Raw genomic sequence first — 5891 nt, forward strand, 5'->3', positions numbered from 1 at the left:
CTATGGAGACTCCTCTTACAAGAGGAAGATCCACAAGGAGTGAGAAGAAACAGAGTAAGGCTGAACTGAAAAAAGCCCTACAAGAGAGTAAGAGAATAGCTGCTATTGAGGTAGTTGAAATTGAGGTGATGGACCTGGTTCTTCAATATGAAGACAAGGCAGAGGAGGAAGATGTTGCGATTCCAAAGACAAAGAAAAGAAAGACTTCCAAAAAGAAGTCTCCTTCTAAGACAAAGTCTGCAAAGCCTTCTACCTTGCCGAAAAGAACTAGGTCTGCCATGAAATCTAGGAAAGTGAAAGTAGTGGATGAAGAAGAGAGTCAAGAAGAAGAAGAAACTGATGAAAAGCGATACAAGAAGGAGAAGTATGGTAAGAGAACAATCTTGAAGGGTAGACTCCTCAAGGACTTGGAGGAGGAAGGCATGGTGATGCTGTTGGAAAAACTACAACTTCAGGGTTAGAAGGACATTATCCTTCAGATGGATGGAAGACTTGCCAGAACTGAGATTGTGGACTTCATGGCAAATTGTGAAATCAAGAATGGCAGGGTTACTAGTATGGTGAAGGGGGTGACTATGAGCTTTGACGACAAGGAATTGGGAGAGATTCTGGGAGTACCTATTGAAGGGTACAATGATTACAAAAAGTTGAAATGGCCAAGCCTAGAAAACCTCCCCACCTCCCTTGCTATTACAAGAAAGTTTGCTGACAATGAGTTAGAGCTAGAGCCCAAGGCTATATACAAAAGTGAGATGAAGCCTGTCCACAAAGTGCTTTTCGAATTCATTCACAAGGTTGTGTTGCCCAGGTAGGAAAGAAGGCACATTGCCACCTTCATGGACTTGGTCCTTGTGGAATGTCTGGATAGTGGAAGGCAAATTAATTGGCCAGGGTTTATTGTCCAGCTCCTTGATAGGGTTCTAAATGGCACCAAAACTCATGCCATACCCTATGGTTTCATTCTCACCACCGTGCTGGCTCACTTTAAGTTTCCCTTAAAGAAATAGGATGTTAGTACAAGCAAAGATCACTTTGGGGCAAACACATTGACTGCTTGCGACTATGAAGTCCATGCTACTGCTAAGGAACCTGGTTAATCCAAGAAGGTGCATGTGAACAGCAAAGTGAGAACCTTGGTTCATGAGAGTGGGGCTAAGGATGCTGAGATTGAGAGGCTGATGAAAGTAGAAAGTGAGAGGGATGCTCTCAGAACTGAGCTTGCAAAGGAAAAGGAGAAGAATGAAGGCATTCTTCATGACATGTTGAAGCTGCTTCAGACCATAAACCAAGAAGCTGGTCCTTCCCAGCCTTAAACCTTTCCCAGCCTAGTTAGAAACCAGTGACCCGAATGAGATGTTTTTTTTCTTCTTTTGATCATAGTGCAGTACTGTTATTTCCTTCTATGCTTTGTGGATGACTCTTATCAATGCTAATCAACTGCTTTTGCTCTAATTTTTTGTTGATGTTTCTTAGATGGATAATATCCTTAGATTGATAAAGTGAGAATTGAATCCATGGTTGCATTTGAAGTAACCAGTGGCCTTGAGTAAGATCTAACAAAAACTGGTTATCTAACATAATTTGCAACTTTTCGATGATGCCAAAAGGGAGAAGATAGGTTGTGCTTTTTACATTGGATTGTGATGTTTATAACCTAATGAACCTGATCCTTGCTGATTTGTAACTTTAAAATGGAAATTGCTCTAACATTGTGTTGATGTTGATGCGTATGAAAAGCATACAGTTTGTCATCATAAAAAAGGGAGAATTTGTTGGCCTAAGTAAATTTGTTTTGATGATTGACAAAGGAATTCAAGCATGAACCAGGTTCATGGACAGTGTACACAGGTGCCAGACAAAATCAAGAAAAAGATATGCACGTGAAAGGGATAAGTATAAGTGGTTATATCTGATATTCTCTGAACGAAAATATTGCATATTTGATAAGGAGAAGAACTCCTTACTTGAATAGAACTCTATCCAAGATAAGGAAAGAGTTAGAAGTTGAAGATAAATAGACCACCAAAAAAGAGTAAAGAATTAGAACTCTAGTTAATCTTTATTTACTAACTCTATAGAATATATAGGTCAAAAATTACTTATGAGACATATTTATCAAATTTTGAACACCCTTAACAAATTTTTTGACTTTGCCACTGCTAGAATCAGCTTACATTAACAATCAGGGGCGAATCCACATAGTGTTAGGTGAATATTTGAGCACCCACGACCTTGAATAGGTCCGCCACAATGAGTTCTAACTCCTTTTGCAGTGAATAGGAATTAGACAACTATTTGAACGTCATATGCGATAGATGAAAGGAAAAAATAAATTTACACAATGTCCAATCCCTAACAATTCCAGAAGAAAAAAAATCCCTAGCAATTGAGCCAACATTTATTATGCATCTTCCATAAGTGTATTGTGCAAGTCCAACTGTATAGGGTAAAATATGCTATGCCACACGGCCGTCCAAAGAAGGGACACATGGAACCTAAGACATGGGGGATGTCCAAGACCGAAGACAACTGTTCCGTCTGTCATCGGGAAGAATAACGCTCATAAGGATGTAATAAATATTTCTCGCTCGGTAGCATTTAATAGGGAATATTCCATGGCATTAAGTACGGTTGCCCGTTACAAGGAATTTGGCATTTATGCTCATCGTTACATCTTCATCAATGGCCCCCATAATTGACATTAAAGAGGGGCACGATCATTTGACCTCCTTCCCTAGACGTAGCTATAAATAGTGAGCTCAACTATCATTGCAAGGGGAGGAATTTTCTGGCAAACTTATACTACATTCTATCCAAAGCTTAACACAGTTTTATCTTCTAGCTTTTCTTTTTCATTATTTTTGTGCCCGGAACCACCGTGTTTCTGCTATTCAATCTCCAACTAAAGGCTAAGTATTGCATATTTCTTCAATTATTTTATTATTTCAGGATCAAATTAATTCGCTTGTCTAGAAACCACGTATAAATTTAACTGTATCATTTTACGGGTAAACAGTTTGGCGCCCACCATGGGGACTAGATAGCCGTGCAATTAAATTGATCCTTGCCTTTTTTACTAACGTGTTTTGATTATTTTGTCTTAGAAAAAATCATAAGAAATGGAAGATAACGGTATTAATAACACGCACAATCCCGTGATCCTTATTTTGAGGACTCAAATCAGTGACACCCACAATAAGGGGAACGACACCACACCGGTGCATGATAGGAAATATCCTTGACATATTCGGGAGACAACTCCCGATAATGCTGCAGAGGAACATGTCAGTGACGCGGTAAGGGTTTTGCAAGAGCAACATGCGATCATTCTAGGTCACCTCACATGATACGATAATGTTATGACGAAGTTGAAGCAGGCACTATCCAGGGCTTCAAATAATGCAAATAGACGAGAGCCAGTTCCTCCCGGCACTCCTGCGAATCAAACATTACAAAGGTTCGACAACAACACGCTGAGGGGCAAAGTCGGCTCCGATGAGGTTGGGGGGAGCAGATCTGGTCCCACTAACGCAAACGAACCCTTCAAAAATGAACTCTTATAGTTTATGAGTAAAGTGAACGCCGGCATGGACCAAATCCCGGACGCACCACTAGTGCTGAAAGGACCAGACTCAAAGAAGTATACTTAGTTACCATACAAATCGAGCACAACACCAGAACTAATTCCAAAGCGGTTTAAAATGCCCGACGTGCCAAAGTACAATGGAACTTCAGACCCTCAGGAGAATATTATCACCTATATAGCGGCGGTGAAGGGAAATGATTTAGCTCCTCAAGAAATTGAATCTGATTTGATGAAGAAATTCAGAGAGACTCTCACGAGGGGAGCCTTGACATGGTATTCATTGTTACCCTAACATTCCATAGACTCCTTTGAGATGCTCACGAATTCCTTCATCAAGGCTCATGCCGGGGCCAGAAAAGTACAGGACTGGAAGGCCGACATAGTTAGGATTGAGTAAGTAGAACCCGATTCCAAAAAGAGAAAATGTTGCTCCCGGCTATCCCGGATGAATGGGCGGCTGAAGCATTCACCAAGGGACTGAATCCGAGAAGTTCATATTCTTCTTGGAAACTAAAGGAAAGCCTACTTGAGTTTCAAACAACGACATGGGCGGATGTCCACAACCGGTACGAATCAAAGATAAGGATCGAAGATGATTAGGTTGGCTTTCCATCGCTGATCAAAGGATGGGAGAAGAACAGAGAAAAATCAAAAGACAATTTCGACACGGACAGACGACCTTCGAGGGGTCGATTTTTACCCTACGAACGAACCGAAGGCTTGCTATCAACAGAAGGACTGTTAGAATAATAGATCACTGCAGGATAAAGAAGCGCTAGGGTTACGGGATCCTTCCTACCCCAAGCTATCAGAATAAAATTTTAACGTCATCGTAGTAGAGTTGGTGTCAGCTGTGAGAAACATCAAAGAAGCACGGTTCCCGAAACCAATGAAATCTGATCCTAGCCAGAGAGATCCCAACTTGTGGTATGAATACCACAGGACAAATAACCACTGGATCGGGGACTATCGACATTTCCGGGAAGAAGTGGCAACACTATTAAAGAATGGTCATCTCAGAGAATTCTTAAGTGACCGAGCTAAGAATAATTATGGTCGTAACCGGGACAATACGGAATCCTCGAAAGTAAGATAAGATCCCCCGCTCCAAATGATCAACATGATCTTCGGAGGGAATAAAATCAATGGAGTCACTTTCTTGCCGGATTCAACCTCGCGAGCGTGACGACCCGAGGATAGATTTTGCTTCCCACCAACACCGAAGGGTTGATGATAACAACTCTTTTCAAAGTGGTAGACGGTGATATGGGATATAACATTATTCTGGGAAGACCATGGTTGCACGAGATGAAAGTTGTACCATCAACATATCATCAATTGCTGAAGTTTCCAATGCCCGAGGGGGTTAAACAAATAATGGGTGACCAACCAGCAACAAGGGAGATGAATGCAATTTCAGTCTCCAGTAGTAAAGGAAAGGGATACGTGGCATAGCAATTACAGGAACCGACTCCTACTCCCGAACTAGATGAAGTTAGCCCCGGGGCAGAAATATCGGAATATTATCAGGTGCCGAGGTATTTCCAGGTTCTAGAGAAACGGATATAACGAAATCCATAGCAGAGGAGCTTGAGCAGGTTGCATTGTTCGAGGAATTCCTGGAAAGGAAATTCCACTTGGGGACAGGACTACACCCCGAACTCATGTCTGGCTTCATTAATTTCTTAAATCTAATGCCGATTGTTTTGCATGGTCGCATGCGGATATGAGAGGTATCCCGATGGAGGTAGCCATACATAAGTTATGTATGGCTTCCAACATACCTCTGGTAAGACAAAAGAAACACCCTATTGTGGAAGTTAGGAATACGTTCGTAAAAGAGGAGGTAACTCGCTTACTTAACAATCGGGTCAATCCGAGAGGTAAAGTATCCCGACTGGCTAGCCAATGCAGTAGTAGTTTCTAAGAAGAACAATAAATGTTGCATATGTGTAGATTATAAAGATCTTAATAAGGCGTGCCCGAAAGACTTGTTCCAACTGCAAAACGTCGATCAAATGATTCATGCCACGGCTGGGCACTAGTTAATGAGTTTCCTCGATGCTTATTTCGGGTACAACCAAATTAAGATGAACCTGGAGGATCTGGAAAAGTCTTTATTTATAATGAATTTTGGTACATATTGCTTCAGTGTGTTGCCCTTCGGGTTGAAAAGCGCCGAAGCCACTTATCAACGGCTCGTGAACAAGATGTTTGAAAATCAAATAGGAAAAACTATGGAAGTTTATATAGATGATATGCTCGTTATGTCTTTGAATGCAGGTGATCACCTTAAACATATACA

Source organism: Nicotiana attenuata, unplaced genomic scaffold, assembly GCF_001879085.1.
Source record: "Nicotiana attenuata strain UT unplaced genomic scaffold, NIATTr2, whole genome shotgun sequence".
Classification (NCBI taxonomy): domain Eukaryota; kingdom Viridiplantae; phylum Streptophyta; class Magnoliopsida; order Solanales; family Solanaceae; genus Nicotiana; species Nicotiana attenuata.